The following is a 20,814-nucleotide window of genomic DNA, read 5'->3' as shown; positions in this document are numbered from 1 at the left end:
TCTCTGCCTGTCTCTCTCTCTGCCTACTTGTGATCTCTCTCTCTCTCTGTCAAATAAATAAATAAAATTTAAAAAAAAATCAAACAAATGTGTTAAATATATGGTGGTTGTGCTTTCTCAAAGAACCCCCCCCTTTTTTTTTTAAAAGATTTTATTTATTTATTTGACAGAGAGAAATTACAAGTACACTGAGAGGCAGGCAGAGAGGAGAGAGAAGGAAGCAGGCTCCCCGCCGAGCAGAGAGCCCGATGCGGGACTCGATCCCAGGACCCTGAGATCATGACCCGAGCCGAAGGCAGCGGCTCAACCCACTGAGCCACCCAGGCGCCCCAGAACCCCTTTTTAAATATAGAAAATTCCTTATCCTTTTTTTTTGAGAAATAAATATTTTTTGAGTATTTTTAAGAAAGTGAGTCTTGCCTCCTCTCTAGTATTCTTGTTTACCTTCATGCAATTCATTAGGTATATAACATAAATTTTGGGGTTAAAATGAAAATGTATTAATCAAATCTCATTTTAAGTTTGACTTCAGTTGTGGTTTTTGAAGTGTATTGTATAGAAATGAATCTTCATATAAGGTATAAGAATCACCACATTTTTAAACTTGCAAACCCATGTGCATTAATGGAAAGACAGTTTTTTTTGAAGAGAAAAACTTGGACTTGAAGAGAAGAACTTTGGATTCATAGCACTAGCTTAGATCACAGTTCCTCCATGTGTTCTGTGGCTTTGAGTAAATTGCCCAACCTCTCTGAGCTTTGTTGTCTTCTTCAGCTGCAAAATGGGACTAATGCATTTCCTATTACTTGGTTGAAGGCACCATGTAATACTGGCCCCTGTAAAGCAGGGAACTGTGTAAGGGGATTGACCTGTCTGCCAGTGGTGGGAGAGCTCCAGCTTCCAGATGCAGGGTTATCCTTAGATGGTTGAGACAGAAATGGGTATCTTCCACTCCATGCAGCCAAAGTTGACTGGACTTGTCTTTTCCTTTAAAAAAGGGGGAATCATTCTGTAGGGGAGTTATTATTCACCTTGTTTTAGGAGAACCAGTAAAGGAAACTAATTATAAAACAAACAAAAAAAAAGTTGAAGAAGAATATATTTAAAGATTTTAAATAACTTCTCTGAGTTTTCACTATTTGTACAGTTGAAATAAATAAACACTGAGGGGATGGAGAGTCCTGAGAAGAAAAGAAATATTTAGAAAGGGCCATGAGTACCTCAGTCATTATACCATAGACATGATTTAGCTAGAAGTCCTATTTGAGATATGTCTTTACACATCCATTGATATTGCTCTTGACAGGTTTTATAAAATGGTCAAATAGTGACCACTCCGTGGGGCTTCTATCTTGTAGCTTCCTTATAAAATCCATCTCAGAAGGACTTTTGTCTGTACTCTTGCATTTGCTGCCACCACTTGTGATCCATACAGTGCATTTGGGCTTTGAGTCTCTTAGAAGCATGTTGGTATGGTGATTCAGCTTGGCATTCTTCTTCATGATCTTGACCTCTCAGTCTCCTTTGGTTCTGGGAGCCAAGGTCCGGGAATCAGAACCTGCCCATGGCAACTGATAAAAGTTTTACTGGTTTCCTGGGCACCTGGCTGGCTTAGTCCGTAAAGAACATGACTCTTGATCTCAGGGTCATGGGTTTGAGCCCCACGCTGGAGTGTGAAGATTATTTAAAACAAAACTAAGAAGGAAGAAAGTTTACTGGTTTCTGAGGGAAATGAGGCTTCCTGAGGTTCTGGGCATTGGTCACAGTGAGGATGGGTACAAAGAGTAGGGTGTTCCTGGACATCAGCTCCTTTCTAGGATTGGAGTTAAAGGTGGAATCTATACATTAGGGTTTCTAAAAATTTGGTTTTGACCTGCTAGTGGGCTATAAAATCAGTTTAATGGGTTGAGGCCATCATTTTTAAATGATTGAAAAAGAATAGAATAGCAAATAGAGTGCATTGCATGTGAGGCAAGGATAAATATTGTTTCTTGGAATTTTATGTGTGTGTGTGTATCTTTATCTATATCTTCATATGTGTAAACACCTACATATTCTGCATTGATATATAGTAGAGAATGTTTTCTTTTAGGATGTGGCAAAATGTCTTTTAGCATGTAGCACATGGTAGAAAATGTTCAATTGTTACTACTTTTCATGACCAAAAAAAAAAAAATTACAAAATTCATAATCCACAGAGTGATTTTATAAAGACCCATATGCACACACATGTTCATATGTATGTGTGTGTGTGTGTGTGTACGTACCCCCCCACATGTGCACATGCACACATATATTTAACTGCTTTTACCCAAAGCAATATACAAACCTGCCATCTTAAATTGCATAAAATGAATAAATTGAATAAAACCTGGTTGAAACTACCCCCTCCTTGGTTTTATAAACCCAAAGCTATCTAGGGAATTAGAATAGGGCTGTTCTGTCCCATCGCAAAGGCTGGAGTGGTTATTGGGATCCATTATTGGGATGGAATAGACCATGGCTGGGGAAACTGACATCTAAAGGGAGGCATTCTTGGGGCGCCTGGGTGGTTCAGGTGGTTAAGCGTCTGCCTTCAGCTCAGATCACGATCCCAGGAGCCTGGGATCAAGCCCCATGTTGGGCTCCCTGCTCAGTGTAGAGCCTGCATGTCCCTCTCCCTCTGTCAGTTCCTTCTGCTTGTGTTCTCTGGCTCTCTCTCTCTCTGTCAAATAAATAAAATAAAATAATTTTTTTTAATTTTTTTTTTAAAAGGAGGCTTTCTTCAGGCTCTCCCTGGTCATCCTGGAGTCAGAAAAAAGGACCTAGAAAAAGAGAAGGATTATAGGGAAAACAGCAAGTATCAAACATTGATAACATACCAACCCTGGGTTGGTACAGCTTTGTAGAAGTAGATAATGAAGGACAAAGAAGAAAAGATCTCTTTGCAATCAGTGGCATCATTTCTGTAAATTTCTAGATGAGGCATTTGTGCCACGATCCATCTGCCTAAATGCTACCGTGCTGGACCTTGTGAACGTGACAGGCTCAAGCTGCTGTTGCCATAATTAATCTGACAAGGTATCTACACTGAAAGAAGAGAAGGGTGCTTAGCCTGGTCCAATGGAGTATATCAATGAATAATGGGATGAAGCTAAGAGAAGGTAAAATTGGTCTGAATATCAAGGGAAAAAATTACCTAACAGAAAGGTCTATTAGATAGTGGAGTGGTCTCTCCAGGGGGACAGTGGCAGGGCTGGTGGTGTTGGAATCATTTACAAGTTGGCTGTTGAAAGCCCCTGAGAATATGCTGTGGGGAACAGGACTGAGTTGACAAGAGTGGACAAAATGACCTCAAAGGTCTTTTCCATCTTTAGTGTCTACGATTTTGCGATCGTCTGCTCTTCACTGACGCGCTCCAGCGCCAGCTACTCTCTGGGGCCTGAAACACATGAAATAATTGTTAGTAAGATATCCAGCGATGAAGCAGTTTTGAGGGAACCATTTGTTCTTGGCCATCTTTTTTCCATTCAAAACTGGGTTGGAGAGAAATGAACAAGATAAAGGAAACAAGAAGAAATTGGAGTTTATTGTTCTCAAAACTGACAGTATTATTTTAGTCCGTATTCACTCACAATATTTGATCAAATGCAAAACTACTCTTACAGGTTGTATTTAAATCTGAAAGCAGTTTCTTTGGGACTAAGTTTTGTATTTTTCAACAGGTTGTTTTAGTATTGTACAGAAAGAGCGTGTTTTAGGGGTTGTTTAACAGATGAAACGAATTCTTGGATAAGCAGCATTGTTCCATCTGCAACATGGTTAGAACTCTTGCACATTTGCATTTCTGTGTTTCAGAATTATTCAGGCAATAAATTACTCAGGATGTCAACCTTATGCTGAAACAGAAATGACCTACTTTGTAAGGATCTCATGTATTTTAAATTTAACCTTGCGCCTTTTCTTCAACTGGGAACAGGAGAAAGTGAGTGAAGAATGGTGAAGTCCTGAGCTTTGTAAGTATGATCACAAGGAAACCAAAAATAGCTGAAATGTATTGAGCTTTTACTATGTGCTAGACATTGTTTTAAGGATTTGATGTGCATTAACTCATTCATTTTCTTGCAGCAATCCAGGAGATAGGTGCTATTATTACAGCGGAGGAAACTGAGGTACAGAAGGGTTAAAACTCTTGTTTAAGGTCATAGAATCAGTGAGAGGTGGAGTTTGGATTTGAGCAGGTAGTCTGGATCCAAATCCTTATTATTCTATCACTTCTCTAAGTATAGCTCTTACTTTCTTCAGGAACATGATGGGGGCAGAGATTTGGTCTCTCTTGTTCATGGACGAACTTCTAGAGCCTAGAACAGTCCCTGACACATAGTAAGCACTCAGTGAATTTTGGCCAAAAGAACGAATCATATTGGCAATTCTGAGTTTTTCAAGGGCAAGTTCATCTATTCCAAATTTGCTGATTACAGGAACAAGGTATCTCTTTGTCTCTTTTCTCTTTATCTCAGCAATCTCTTAGCTTCATTTTCAGGGTGCCTTCCCTGACCCCTTGGAATAGATTAGCTACCTTTAGAACAGGGTTCAGAAATATCCTGCACTTCCCTGACATGGCAATTTCATACTTCTTTGTTATTATTCGTTTAGATGTTTATCTTCCTGGCTATGCTGTAAGCTCTCTGAAGGCAGGGTCTGTGTTTTACATACCACTATAACTCCAGACCCAGCACTGAACTGGGCACAAAAAGAGCTCTGCCTGTGGATGTCTGTCGAATGAACAATTGAAACAGGATGCTCTTTCCAACTTATTTTTCTACTTTTTATTTACACATAACTTCCGTAGTTTGTATTAGTTAACTATTACAGCATAACATGTTACCTCAAAACCCAGTGGCTTAAAACAATAAGTATTTATTAACTCTTACAGTTTCTGCCAGTCAGAAATTTAGGAGTGGTTTTGCTGGATGGTTTTTACTCAGGGACTTTCATGAGGTTGGAGTCAGATGTCAGCTAGGGTATCCATCATCTGAAGGCTTGCCTGAGGCTGGAGGATCCACTTCTAAGATGGCTTCCTCACAGGTTTCTCATTGAGAGGCCTCAGGTACTTCTCACATGCGTTTCTCCATAGGACTGTTAGAGTGTGTTGATAATATGGCAGCTGGCTCTCTCCAGAATGAGTGATGTAAGAGAAGATGGTGGATGTTGCAATGACTATTATGATTTAACCTTGGAAGTCGTATACCACTGCATTCTGTTGGTCATATAGACTGGTCTTCATTCAGTATGGGAGAAGACTCCACAAGGGCATGGATATCAGGAGGCAATGATCATGGGCAGCCTGATATTAGAGCTTGGTTGCCACACATACCATTTTATGTCTTTTTTTCCCATCAAGTCAGTGAGATGATATCCTTTTTTTACAGGTGTGGAAACTGAGGCTGACCATGACATGCCTAGGATCATACCTTGTACTGAAGTCTCCATTTATTCCCTCTAAGTTAAATGTTCTTTCAAACATATTGTAGCTATATGACTAACTAAATAAATTTTATACAACTTAGCAAATTCAAGATGTGAAAACCTAAGTAGCAAATTAGAAATGTTATTTGAGTGACAAAAAGATTCACCATACCACAGGATTACCTAATTTTCAAAATGATTCAGTTTATCAAAGATGAGTTTTTATGTGACTTTTAGAGACACAATTGTTAGGTAATGAGAAGTATGATTTGAAAACTTGTGTGTCAGAAACACTCAGTCATATTAGATTGTGAGTTTCTTGAAGGCAGGGGTGGAGTCAGCTGTATCTTCCATCCTAACCCTGGGATCTAACCTAGAGGAAGCTTTCAACAAAAGTTTTTAAATAAAGAAATGATTATGGCAAAATACCTATAGCTACAACTCCTTAAAACTTTTTTTGTATATGAGAAGTTGACATATTATTTAAAAAATACATTTTACTCTTATTTTATACTTAAGAGTCTGATTCCTACTGAGCTTTATATTACTAGACTACCTAGAACTTATTTGTATATTCCTACTGGCTTGATGTAACATGTTGTGAAATTTTTTATCCCTGCTGAGATATGAGGTTGAGACGTTTAATAAAAACAAAGAAAAATGTAAAAAGCCAAAATCTCATCTAAAGAATGGATGAAAGATCTGATTTTCAGAACATGTAGGTAAATGGAATGGTTCCTTTTTTTAGACTCAGCTGATCAAAACAATATAAATTTAAATAAAATATTTTCCATAGGAAAAAAAAAGTACCCCTCTGCCCCCCAAATGCATTGTACTCGGGGTTGGAAGACTTAAAGAGATTCCACTCATTTTTATTTATTTTTAGGTAGCCAGGGGGCCTAATGTTTTCTGGTTTGAACAATATTGCTATTTGTAAAGATTTTCTAAGGGAAGGTGAACAGACATCCTTCTTTGGGATGATTCCTTACCAACTCTTGTCTGCCAAATTAGTGGATTGTCAGGTTTATGATAGTATGGTTGTAGGCATAAACTCATATAGAGGATCAAATTATGCAGGACAGAAATAAAAGATAAAAGGGTGTTGAATTTCATTGAACAACTGTAGTTAAGGATAGGAAGGTTAGCATTAGAATCCTGATCACGTTGATAGCCTGGTATGAATATTTTACAACTTTATACAGTTTACTTTTGTGATAGTAATAATGTAAGATGAATTCTGTTTATCCTAGTTCAGGTAGTATAGGTGCATATTTGCAAGTATAAATTTCTCAGCTAAGTTTTCTGCATGGATTTGTTATTAGTCATCCTTCTTTCTAAGTAGCCTGATTAGAGTCTAGGAGAAGCTTCTATAACAGGAAGGATAAATACATGCCATGTGAGATCATACCCATTCCTCACCCATGGCAGACATTTATTGTGAACCATTTTTTTCCTGAGTCATTGGTTGCTTTTTGTAAAAGAGCAAGAGATTGGCAAAATTAGAAGAGGTCAATATTATCACCCTTGAGGGGAACTGTATAACTAACAACAGAGAGAAAGTTGCCTTGATAAATCAATAACTAACTAGTTCTTGGCTAAAGATGGTAAATTAGACTCACCTGAGGGGGTTTTAAAGAAAACTTTTATGCAAGCTGTTGTGGCTTGTCATTTAATGTTTTGAATATAAGGGGAATGTCTAAGAATTTTTAAAAATTTAGTCAAAATATTTTTAAAACAAAGAATAGCAGATTGGCTCTTATTTTTATACAAAATCTAGTCTTAAAAGGCACAGAAGATTAAAAATAGAAAGGACAATTGAGACCACTTATTCCTACTTTCTCCCCATTTATCATTGCAAAAATGAGACTCAAATTGGGGAACTGATTCACCTAAGGTCACAGAACTCATGAATGAAAACAGAGCAGCCAGGGAAATTGCTGCTATCTTACTTGGCCATTCTACTCATACCATCCCAGTCTCTATAGTGAGGGTATGAAGTAAATATATCTCAGAGTTTCTTCAGTTCTAAATTATGTTTCTCTCTAACCCCTCATGAACTTTCTGATATTATGTATTTGTTTATATTCTGTACCCACTGTCTAGAATGTAAACTTCATGAGGGTTAGGTCTTTATCTGTTTTGTTCTCTACCATTTTACTATGATATTCCCTACATTTACTGAAGTACATTTTTAAAAGACAGATGTTACTGAGTGAATGGGTGGAGATGAGGCTCAGAATCTTTTTTAATCTCACACTTCACGCAACTGCCACCAATTAATTGGAGTTAGCTTTCTTGTAGCGTGTGGTGGACAGATTTTAAGGTCATCCTCATGATCCTCACCTCCTGGTGTTCACACCTTGTGTAATCCTCTCCCCTTGAGAGGAGAAGTGATCTGTGACTTGCTTCTATGGATAAAATGCAGCAGAGGTAGAGCAGTGTGTTTGATTACATGTAAGTGATTCTGTGCATGTGATTGCATTACATAAGATTATAATACCTGTCATGCTAAGAGACGTCCTCCCTTGCTGACTTTGAAGAGGCAAGCTGCCACCTTGTGAGTTGCTTGTGAAGAGGGCTACTTGGCAAGGAACTGGAGGTGGCATCTGGATAACTTCCCACAAGACACTGAGGCCCTCAGTTCAGCAGTCTGCAAGGAACTGAATGTTTCCGACAACCACGTGAGCCTGGAAGTAGATCCTTCTCCAGTCAAGGTTCATATAAGACCCCAACCTTGACAGCATCTTGATTGTAGCCTTAGAGAGGATCCACGGAAACCATGCCTGAACTCTTGATCTGTAGATGCTCTGAGGTAGTAAATGTGTGTGTGTGTTTTTAAATAAGTGTTTTAGGCTGCTGTTTATTGTAATTTGTTATCTAGCTGTAGGTAATTAACACATAACCACCCATTTAGATATATTTCTTTCATTTGGATATCCACAAAATCGAACTCTAAACCAGATTTGGAGTACTCTGAATTAAATATTACAATCTAGTAGAAAATGAAACTCTCTTTCGAAAGTGAAAAGGTTTAGTTTCTGGCTTGGGTTCTGTTAAATCTATAGGGCCACAGCATTCACATCTTTATAATCTGCTGGTGCTTACTCATTGCTTGTTTGTGGAAGTCAGAGTTCTCCTTTTTTTTACTTCTTAGTCAGTTGCCTGCATACCAATGAATTACTAAGACAGGCTGGCTTCAAGGCAGGGGGAGCATATCTAAGTATCTCTGTTTATATTAAAAATGGTTCTTAACATTTTAACTGTTATATTGATTACTTAAAGTCTATATTATAAATGAGGCAATAGGTTGGTAACCAAAGATGCCACTCTCTAAAAATATCCTTTTATTATTTTTTTTAATTTTAAAAAACTTTTTATTTTTTTCCCATTTTATTTTCTTTTCAGTGTTCCAAAATTCATTGCTTATGCACCACTCCCAGTGCTCCATGCAATACGTGCCCTCCATAATACCACCAGGCTCACCCAGTACCCCCCCCAGCCCCCTCCATTTGTTTCTCAGAGTCCACAGTCTCTCATGGTTTGTCTCCCCCTCCAATTTCCCCCAATTCCCTTCTCCTTTCCATCTCCCAATGTCCTCTGTGTTATTCCTTATGCTCCAGAAGTAAGTGAAACCATATGATACTTGACTCTCTCTGCTTGACTTATTTTATTCAGCATAATCTCTTCCAGTACCATCCATATTGATACAAAAGTTGGGTATTCATTCTTTCTGATGGAGGCATAATACTCCATTGTATATATCAACCATATCTTCTTCATCCATTTGTCCATTGAAGGTCATCTTGGTTCTTTCCACAGTTTGGTGACTGTCCATTGCTGCTATGAACATTGGGGTGCAGATGGCCCTTCTTTTCACTACATCTATATCTTTGGGGTAAATACCCAGTAGTGCAATGCAGCATCATACGGTAGCTCTATTTTTAATTTCTTAAGGAATTGCCACACTATTTTCCAAAGTGGCTGCACCAACTTGCATCCCCACCAACAGTGTAAGAGGATTCCCCTTTTTCTACATCCTCTCCAATACATGTTGTTTACTGCCTTGTTGATTTTGGCCATTCTAACTGGTGTTAGGTGATATCTTAATCTGGTTTTGATTTGAATCTCCCTGATGGCTAATGATGATGAACATTTTTTCATGTGTCTGTTACCCATTTGCATGTCTTCTTTGGAGAAGTGTCTGTTCATGTCTTCTGCCCATTTTTGATATGATTATCTGTTCTGCGTGTGTTGAGCTTGAGGAGTTCTTTTTTTTTTTTTTTTTAAAGATTTTATTTATTTATTTGACAGAGATCACAAGTAGGCATAGAGGCAGGCAGAGAGAGAGGAGGAAGCAGGCTCCTTGCAGAGCAGAGAGCCCAATGTGGGGCTCGATGCCAGGACCCTGGGAATCATGACCTGAGCCGAAGGCAGAGCCTTTAACCCACTGAGCCACCCAGGCACCCCTTGAGGAGTTCTTTATAGATCTTGGATATCAGCCCTTTATCTGTAGTGTCATTTGCGAATATCTTCGCGCATTCCGTGGGTTGCCTCTTTGTTTTGTTGACTGTTTCCTTTGCTGTGCAGAAGCTTTTGATCTTGATGAAGTCCCAAAAGTTCATTTTTGCTTTTGTTTCCTTTGCCTTTGGAGACATGTCTTGAAAGAAGTTGCTGTGACCAGTATCGAAGAGGTTACTAAGTATGTTCTTCTCTAGGATTTCGATAGATTCCTGCCTCACGTTGAGGTCTTTTATCCTTTTCAAGTTTATTATTGTGTATGGTGTAAGAGAATGGTAGAGTTTCATTCTTCTACACATAGCTGTCCAATTTTCCCAGCACCACTTATTGAAGAGACTGTCTTTTTTCCACTGTATATATTTTCCTGCTTTGTTGAAGGTTATTTGACCATACAGTTGAAGGTCCATAACTGGGCTCTTCATTCTGTTCCGCTGGCCTATTTGTCTGTTTTTGTGCCAGTACCATTCTGTCTTGGTGATCACAGCTTTGTAGTAAAGCTTGAGATCAGGCAACATGATGCCCCCAGTTTTGTTTTTCTTTTTCAACATTTCCTTAACAATTCGGGGTCTCTTCTGGTTCTATACAAATTTTAGGATTGCCTGTTCCAGCTCTTTGAAAAATGTCAGTGGAGTTTTGATCAGGATGGCATTGAAAGTATAGATTGCTCTAGGCAGTATAGACATTTTAATAATGTTTATTCTTCTGATCCATGAACATGGAATGGTCTTCTGTATTTTTGTGTCTTCTTCAGTTTCTTTCATGAATGTTCAGTTTCTTTCATGAGTTCCTCAAGTACATGGAACTTTCTCCAGAATAGACCACATACTGGGTCACAAATCAGGGTTCAACCGACACTAAAAGATTGAGATTGTTATTCCCTACATATTCTCAGACCACAGTGCTTTGAAATTGGAACTCAACCACATGAAAAAGTTTGGAAGGAATTGAAACACTTGGAAGCTAAAGACCACCCTGCTTAAGAATGTTTGGATCAACCAGGAAATCAAAGAAACAATTCATGGAAACCAATGAGAATGAAGACACTTCCGTCCAAAACCTATGGGATACAGCAAAGGCGATCCTAAGGGGGAAGTACATAGCCATCCAAGTCTCCCTCAAAAAAACTGAAAATCCAGAATATACCAGCTCTCTTTATACCTTAACTGGAGAATCAACAACAAATTAAGCCAACCCCACATACAAGAAGGGAAATAATCAAGATTAGAGCAGAGATTGAGGTAGAAACTAGAGACACAGTAGAACACATCAACAGAACTAGAAGCTGTTTTTTGGAAAGAATCTATAAGATCGGTAAGCCATTGGCCAAACCCATCCAAAAGAAAAGAGAGAGGACCCAAATTAATAAAATTATGAAGGAAAAGGGAGAGATCATGACTAAAACCAAGGAAAAAGAAACAATCATCAGAAATTGTTATCAACTGTTATATGCCAGTAAGTTAAGCAACCTAGAAGAAATGGATGCATTCCTGGAAACCTATAAACTTCCAAAACTGAATCAGGAATAAATTGACAACCTGAATAGACCAGTATCTAGTAACAAGATTGAGGCAGTGATCAAAAACGTCCCAAGACACAAGATCCCAGGATCTGACGGATTCCCCGGAGAATTCTACCAAGCATTCAAAGAAGAAATAATACCTATTCTCCTGAAGCTGTTTCAAAAAATAGAAACAGAACGCACACTTGCAGACTCTTTTTATGAAGCCAACATTGCCCTGAATGAAGTCAATGGCAATGAAGTCAAACTCTGTCTTCATAGATGACGTAATACTTTATGTGGAAACCCAAAAGCCTACACCCCCAAACTACTATAACTCATACAGCAATTCAGTAATGTGGCAGGATACAAAATCTATGATACAGAAATCAGCTGCTTTCTTATACACTAACAACGAAAATATAGAAAGGGAAATTAGAGAATTGATTTCATTTACAATAATAGCAAGAACCATAAGATACCTGGGAATAAACCTAATCAAAGAGGTAAAAAAGTTTTTTTATTTAGAATGATTTGTCTTTGTAGACAGTGTGTTAGTGTTAATGAAAACCCTTAAAAAATGCAGTCAAGTAATTTTTATGAGTGTACATGATCTTAACGATTTTTATCATTGAATTTTGTGGGCTTGGCAGTTTTCTTTGTGCAGTGAAATTGTGCTTTTGCATTTCATAGCCAAATAGAAATAAAATAGATCATGCATAATTTTGCATTGTCCTTGTCCTCTCTGTTTTTATGAGTAATTGATGATATCAATATCTTTTACTTTACAAAATCATTGCTGTTTAGTGAAATTGGCTTTATATCAAATCTCATTTTTCCAACTGATTCCATAGAATTTTACTTGGATAGCCATAAAAAAAATCACCAAATGGTGAGTTGAAAATGTTACAATGCTAACATGGTGTCCAGGTCTTTGGGCTCCTTGAGATATATTGGGTGTGCTTTTGCAATTATTTTAGAATTACAAGACACTTGCCAGCTCTTTCCTATTATCACATCCTTTATCTCTACCTACTTTAGACCAAGGAATACATTTTACTTTGGGGAATGCCCTTTTTCTGATTAAAAGCACCCAGAACTTAGCCCTTCTTCTTCCTCATTTTTTATTGAGGTATAATTGACATATAACATTATATTGATTTCAGATGTACAACATAATGATTTGATATTTGTGTATATACTAAAAAAGTATATACTTACTGTCAACACAGTAAGTCTAGTTATCCTCATGTCAACAAAGTTGCATTTTTTTGTGATGAGAACTTTTAAGATTCACTTTTTTTAGCAACTTTCATGTATGTGGTACAATATTATTGACTGTAGTCACTGTATTGTACATTACATCCCCATGGTTTATCTGTTTCATAACTGGAAGCTTATACCTTTTTAAAAAAAAATTTATTTTTTATAAACATATATTTTTATCCCCAGGGGTACAGGTCTGTGAATCACCAGGATTACACACTTCACAGTACTCACCAAAGCACATACCCTCCCCAATGTCCATAATCCCACCCCCTTCTCCCAAACCCCCTCCCCCCAGCAACCCTCAGTTTGTTTTGTGAGATTATGAGTCACTTATGGTTTGTCTCCCTCCCAATTCCATCTTGTTTCATTGATTCTTCTTCTACCCACTTAAGGCCCCATGTTGCATCACCACTTCCTCATATCAGGGAGATCATATGATAGTTGTCTTTCTCTGCTTGACTTATTTCGCTAAGCATGATACGCTCTAGTTCCATCCATGTTGTTGCAAATGGCAAGATTTCATTTCTTTTGATGGCTGCATAGTATTCCATTGTGTATATATACCACTTCTTCTTGATCCATTCATCTGTTGATGGACATCTAGGTTCTTTCCATAGTTTGGCTATTGTGGACATTGCTGCTACGTTTGTATCTTTAGGGTAAATACCCAGTAGTGCAATTGCTGGGTCATAGGGCAGTTCTATTTTCAACATTTTGAGGAACCTCCATGCTGTTTTCCAGAGTGGCTGCACCAGCTTGCATTCCCACCAACAGTGGAGGAGGGTTCCCCTTTCTCCGCATCCTCGCCAGCATCTGTCATTTCCTGACTTGTTGATTTTAGCCATTCTGATTGGTGTGAGGTGATATCTCATTGTGGTTTTGATTGGTATTTATCTAATGCTGAGTGATATGGAACACTTTTTCATGTGTCTGTTGGCCATCTGGATGTCTTCTTTGCAGAAATGTCTGTTCATGTCCTCTGCCCATTTCTTGATTGGATTATTTGTTCTTTAGGTGTTGAGTTTGCTAAGTTCTTTATAGATTCTGGACACTAGTCCTTTATCTGATATGTCGTTTGAAAATATCTTCTCCCATTCTGTCAGTTGTCTTTTGATTTTGTTAACTGTTTCCTTTGCTGTGCAAAAGCTTTTGATCTTGATGAAATCCCAATAGTTCATTTTTGCCCTTGCTTCCCTTGCCTTTGGCGCTGTTCCTAGGAAGATGTTGCTGTGGCTGAGGTTGAAGAGGTTGCTGCCTGTGTTCTCCTCAAGGATTTTAATGGATTCCTTTCGCACATTGAGGTCCTTCATCCATTTTGAGTCTATTTTTGTGTGTGGTGTAAGGAAATGGTCCAATTTCATTTTTCTGCACGTGGCTGTCCAATTTTCCCAGCACCATTTATTGAAGAGGCTGTCTTTTTTCCATTGGACAGTCTTTCCTGCTTTGTCGAAGATTAGTTGACCACAGATTTGAGGGTCTATTTCTGGGCTCTCTATTCTGTTCCATTGATCTATGTGTCTGTTTTTGTGCCAGTACCATGCTGTCTTGATGATGACAGCTTTGTAATAGAGCTTGAAGTCCGGAATTGTGATGCCACCAACTTTGGCTTTCCTTTTCAATATCCCTTTGGCTATTCGAGGTCTTTTCTGGTTCCATATAAATTTTAGAATTATTTGTTCCATTTCTTTGAACAAGATGGATGGTACTTTGATAGGAATTGCATTAAATGTGTAGATTGCTTTAGGTAGCATAGACATTTTCACAATTTATTTATTATTTATTTAATTATTTATTCTTCCAATCCAGGAGCATGGAACATTTTTCCATTTCTCTGTGTTTTCCTCAATTTCTTTCATGAGTACTTTATAGTTTTCTGAGTATAGATTCTGTGCCTCTTTGGTTATGTTTATTCCTAGGTATCTTATGGTTTTGGGTGCAATTGTAAATGGGATTGACTCCTTAATTTCTCTTTCTGTTGGTGTAGAGAAATGCAACTGATTTCTGTGCATTGATTTTATATCCTGACACTTTACTGAATTCCTGTATAAGTTCTAGCAGTTTTGGAGTGGAGTCTTTTGGGTTTTCCACATAGAGTATCATATCATCTGCGAAGAGTGATAATTTGATTTCTTCTTTGCCAATTTGGATGCCTTTAATTTCCTTTTGTTGTCTGATTGCTGAGGCTAGGACTTCTAGTACTATGTTGAATAGTACTGGTGATAATGGGCATCCCTGCCGTGTTCCTGACCTTAGCGGAAAAGCTTTCAGTTTTTCTCCATTGAGAATGATATTTGCGGTGGGTTTTTCATAGATGGCTTTGATGATATTGAGGTATGTGCCCTCTATCCCTACACTTTGAAGAGTTTTGATCAGGAAGGGATGCTGTACTTTGTCAAATGCTTTTTCAGCATCTATTAAGAGTATCATATGGTTATTGTTCTTTCTTTTATTGATGTGTTGTATCACATTGACTGATTTGCAGATGTTGAACCAACCTTGCAGCTCTGGAATAAATCCCACTTGGTCGTGGTGAATAATCCTTTTAACGTACTGTTGAATCCTATTGGCTAGTATTTTGTTGAGTATTTTCGCATCTGTGTTCACCAAGGATATTGGTCTATAGCTCTCTTTTTTGATGGGATCCTTGTCTGGTTTTGGGATCAAGGTGATGCTGGTCTCATAAAATGAGTTTGGAAGTTTTCCTTCCATTTCTATTTTTTGGAACAGTTTCAGGAGAATAGGAATTAGTTTTTCTTTATATGTTTGGTAGAATTCCCCCAGGAAGCCATCTGGCCCTGGGCTTTTGTTTGTTTGGAGATTTTTTTTTTTAAAGATTTTATTTATTTATTTATTTGACAGAGAGAAATCACAAGTAGATGGAGAGGCAGGCAGAGAGAGAGAGAGGGAAGCAGGCTCTCCACTGAGCAGAGAGCCCGATGCGGGACTCGATCCCAGGACTCTGAGATCATGACCCGAGCCGAAGGCAGCGGCCCAACCCACTGAGCCACTCAGGCGCCCCTTGTTTGGAGATTTTTAATGACTGTTTCAATCTCCTTACTGGTTATGGGTCTGTTCAGGCTTTCTATTTCTTCCTGGTTCAGTTGTGGTAGTTTATATGTTTCTAGGAATGCATCCATTTCTTCCAGATTGTCAAATTTGTTGGCGTAGAGTTGCTCGTTATATGTTCTTATAATAGTTTGTATTTCTTTGGTGTTAGTTGTGATCTCTCCTCTTTCATTCATGATTTTATTTATTTGGGTCCTTTCTCTCTTCTTTTTGATAAGTCGGGCCAGTGGTTTATCAATTTTATTAATTCTTTCAAAGAACCAGCTCCTAATTTCGTTGATTTGTTCTATTGTTTTTTTGGTTCCTATTTCATTGATTTCTGCTCTGATCTTTATGATTTCTCTTCTCCTGCTGGGCTTAGGGTTTCTTTCTTGTTCTTTCTCCAGCTCCTTTAGGTGTAGGGTTAGGTTGTGTACCTGAGACCTTTCTTGTTTCTTGAGAAAGGCTTGTACTGCTATATATTTTCCTCTCAGGACCGCCTTTGTTGTGTCCCACAGATTTTGAACCGTTGTATTTTCATTATCATTTGTTTCCATGATTTTTTTCAATTCTTCTTTAATTTCCCGGTTGACCCATTTATTCTTTAGAAGGATGCTGTTTAGTCTCCATGTATTTGGGTTCTTTCCAAACTTCCTTTTGTGGTTGAGTTCTAGCTTTAGAGCATTGTGGTCTGAAAATATTCAGGGAATGATCCCAATCTTTTGATACCGGTTGAGTCCTGATTTAGGACCGAGGATGTGATCTATTCTGGAGAATGTTCCATGTGCACTAGAGAAGAATGTGTATTCTGTTGCTTTGGGATGAAATGTTCTGAATATATCTGTGATGTCCATCTGGTCCAGTGTGTCGTTTAAGGCCTTTATTTCCTTGCTGATCTTTTGCTTGGATGATCTGTCCATTTCAGTGAGGGGAGTGTTAAAGTCCCCTACTATTATTGTATTATTGTTGATGTGTTTCTTTGATTTTGTTATTAATTGGTTTATATAGTTGGCTGCTCCCACGTTGGGGGCATAGATATTTAAAATTGTTAGATCTTCTTGTTGGACAGATCCTTTGAGTATGATATAGTGTCCTTCCTCATCTCTTATTATAGTCTTTGGCTTAAAATCTAATTGATCTGATATAAGGATTGCCACTCCTGCTTTCTTCTGATGTCCATTAGCATGGTAAATTCTTTTCCACCCTCTCACTTTAAATCTGGAGGTGTCTTCGGGCTTAAAATGTGTTTCTTGGAGGCAACATATAGATGGGTTTTGTTTTTTTATCCATTCTGATACCCTGTGTCTTTTGACAGGGGCATTTAGCCCATTAACATTCAGGGTAACTATTGAGAGATATGAATTTAGTACCATTGTATTGCCTGTAAGGTGACTGTTACTGTATATGGTCTCTGTTCCTTTCTGATCTACCACTTGTAGGCTCTCTCTTTGCTTAGAGGACCCCTTTCAATATTTCCTGTAGAGCTGGTTTAGTGTTTGCAAATTCTTTCAGTTTTTGTTTGTCCTGGAAGCTTTTAGTCTCTCCTTCTATTTTCAATGATAGCCTAGCTGGATATAGTATTCTTGGCTGCATGTTTTACTTGTTTAGTGCTCTGAAAATATCATGCCAGCTCTTTCTGGCCTGCCAGGTCTCTGTGGATAAGTCAGCTGCCAATCTAATATTTTTACCATTGTATGTTACAGACTTCTTTTCCCTGGCTGCTTTCAGGATTTTCTCTTTGTCACTGAGACTTGTAAATTTTACTATTAGGTGACGGGGTGTGGGCCTATTCTTATTGATTTTGAGGGGCGTTCTCTGAACCTCTTGAAGTTTGATGCTCGTTCCCTTTGCCATATTGGGGAAATTCTCCCCAATAATTCTCTCCAGTATACCTTCTGCTCCCCTCTCTCTTTCTTCTTCTTCTGGAATCCCAATTATTTTAATGTTGTTTCGTCTTATGGTGTCATTTATCTCTCGAATTCTCCCCTCGTGGTCCAGTAGCTGTTTGTCCCTCTTTTGCTCAGCTTCTTTATTCTCTGTCATTTGGTCTTCTATATTGCTAATTCTTTCTTCTGTCTCATTTATCCTAGCAGTGAGAGCCTCCATTTGTGATTGCACCTCATTAATAGCTTTTTTGATGTCAACTTGGTTAGATTTTAGTTCTTTTATTTCTCCAGAAAGGGCTTTTATATCTCTCGAGAGGGTTTCTCTAATATCTTCCATGACTTTTTCGAGCCCGGCTACAACCTTGAGAATTGTCATTCTGAACTCTAGATCTGACATATTACCGATGTCTGTATTGATGAGGTTCCTAGCCTTCGGTACTGCCTCTTGTTCTTTTTTTTGTGGTGTATTTTTCCGTCTTGTCATTTTATCCAGATAAGAGTATATGAATGAGCAAGTAAAATACTAAAAGGGTGGCAAAAACCCCAGGAAAATATGCTTTAACCAAATCAGAAGAGATCCCAAATTGTGAGGGGGGAGAAAGGGGATAAAAAGAGGTTCAAAAAGGGAGAAAGAAAAAAAAGAAAAAAAAAAAAGAAAAGAATTTTTTTAAAAAAAGAAAACGAATAAAGAAAAATATAAAAAAGAAAAAATATATTAGATAAACTAGTTAAAAAATGTTAAAAAAGAAAAGGGTAAAAGTTAAAAAAATTTTACCAGATGGTGAGAAAAAAAAAAACAAAAAATGAAAAAGAAAAAATCCACCCCCGCCGACCTGAGCTCGCTGAAGTCTTTGCGCAAGATCTCCAGTGCCTTCTGCAGGAACTGCTGCATTGTGTTGCCCTTTTTCATCTTCACCGTCCGCCCCCAGAGCCATCCCAGTAACTGAAGGTGATTTCGATCTCCTCACTCTTGATCTTCTCCTGCTTGGCCTCCCACTCCTGACGCAGCTCTTCCCGGAGCCGGTTCTCCTCTTCCTCGCGGTCTGGTCAGGTAGGAAGCTGGTGTCCACATCAGGGTTCTTCCCCAGTTTCCTCTTCTTTGTGGTGACCTCTTCCCTCTCCAGCTCCTCCTCGTACGCGGCCGCCTACTCCTCCTACTCCTCCTGGTCGCCCGCCTCCTCCTCTTCCTCCAGGGTGAAGGACAGGCTGGAGATCTTGCGCTTGGCCTCCTGCTTGCGCTCCTTCTCTCGCAGCTTCTCCAGCTTCAGCTGCAGCTCCTTCGACTGCTCTTTCTTTGCCAGCTGCTTCTCCCTCTCCTTCACCAGGGCCTCCTGCTTGGCCTTCATGTCATTCAGGGTCACGAGACCAATGGTGCTAGACTTGAGCTCCGCCTCCACGGTGTCATAGTGAGCGGAGAACTTCTTGTCCATGTTCGATTTCATGATGTTCTCCTCCACGATCCGCTGCTTCATCTGCTCCATCTGCTTGCGCTGCTTCTCCCTCTTCTTCATCAGGTGCATGGTGCCGCCCGCTTCGCACGCGGCGCCCTTGTATTGAGCCATGGCGGCGGCGGCGGCGGGGCAACGGCGGTAACAGCGACAGCGGCCTGGTGGAGTCTCAACGGCTGCAAACGGCAGCAGCCGAGCAGTCAGCTGACACCCCGGAAGCTTATACCTTTTGTCCTCTTTCACTTATTTCATCTATCTCCCAACACCTCTTCTGGCAACCACCAACCTATTTTCCGTATCTATTAGTTTAGTTTTGTTTGTTTGGTTTTTAAAATTTGACATATAAGTATAATTCTATGGTATTTGTCTTTTTCTGACTTAATTCACTTAGCATAATACTTTCAAGGTCCATTCATGTTGTTGCAAATGGGAAGGTTTCATTCTTTTTTTATGGCTAAGTTATATTCCATTGTGTGTATATTGCCACATCTTTTTATCTATCTATTAATGGACACTTAGGTTGTTTCCATATCTTCACTATTGTGAATAATGCTGCAGTGCATATATTTTTTCTAATTAGTGTTGTTTTTTCTTTTTTTTTTTTAAATTTATTTATTTTAGAGAGAGAGAGAGAGGGAGAGAACAAGTTGAGGGAGGAGTAGAAGGAGAGGGAGAGAGAATTCTCAAGCAGACCCCCTGCTGAATGTGGTGCCTGATGCAGCTGGGCTCTATCCCAGACCTTGAGATCATGACCTGAGGCAAAATCAAGAGCAGGGTGCCTCATCAACTGAGCCATCCAGGTGTCCCAGTGTTTTTGCTTTCTTTGGATAAATACCTAGAGGTAGAATTGCTTGATTATATGGTAGTTCTATTTTTATTTCCTGAGTAACTTTCATACTATTTTCCATAGTGGCTGCAACAATTTGCATTTCCATCAGCAGGGCACAAGGGTTCCCTTTTCGCCACATCATTGCCAGTGCTTATTTCTTGGCTTTTTGATAGTAGTCATTCTAACAAGTGTAAGGTAGTATCTCATTTTTGCATTTACATTTTCTTGATGATCAGTGATGTTTAGCATCTTTTCTTCTGTCTGTTGGTCATCTGTAGGTCTTTGTAAAAATATCTGTTCAGGTTCTCTACCCATTTTTAAATCATGTTATTTTTATTTATTTATTTATTTATTTTAGTATTCAATTGTATGGGTTCTTTATATATTTTGGATATTAACTACTTTATGGATAAAGGATTTGCAAATATCTTCTTCCATTCAGTAGGTTGCCTAGAACTCAGCCCTCAGGCTTCCTTAACCAGGCGTATTTTCTTTTTTTTTTTTTAGATTTTATTTATTTATTTGACAGACAGAGATCACAAGTAGGCAGAGAGGCAGGCAGAGAGAGGAGGAAGCAGGCTCCCTGCTGAGCAGAGAGCCCGATGCGGGGCTCGATCCCAGGACCCTGGTATCATGACCTGAGCTGAAGGCAGAGGCTTTAACCCACTGAGCCACCCAGGTGCCGCGCCAGGCGTATTTTCAATGCAGAAGAGAGCTAGCCTGCAATACCTGATTCTACCATTAGGTGCTGCTCTTTAACATATAATATTTTGCATAGTGGTTTTGTTTGTTTGTTTTTGTTTTTTTCCCCTTTTCCTCCCCAAATTAATTTGAGGGTACGAAAGCACATCATGCTTTCTTATTGCATATTAA

General features: G+C 38.8%; 1 pseudogene; it reads right to left on the bottom strand.

Moving 5' to 3' along the window:
• Positions 1 to 19,258, bottom strand: part of LOC101684569 — a 116,396-nt pseudogene extending 97,138 nt beyond the window's left edge.
• Positions 19,259 to 20,814: the final 1,556 nt, after the last annotated feature.

The sequence above is a fragment of the Mustela putorius genome, unplaced genomic scaffold, assembly GCF_011764305.1.
Source record: "Mustela putorius furo isolate JIRA1106 unplaced genomic scaffold, ASM1176430v1.1 tig00000224_pilon_pilon_pilon, whole genome shotgun sequence".
Classification (NCBI taxonomy): Eukaryota; Metazoa; Chordata; class Mammalia; order Carnivora; family Mustelidae; genus Mustela; species Mustela putorius.
Note: the sequence above shows the minus strand (reverse complement) of the source record. Positions and strands in the feature narration are given on the sequence as shown.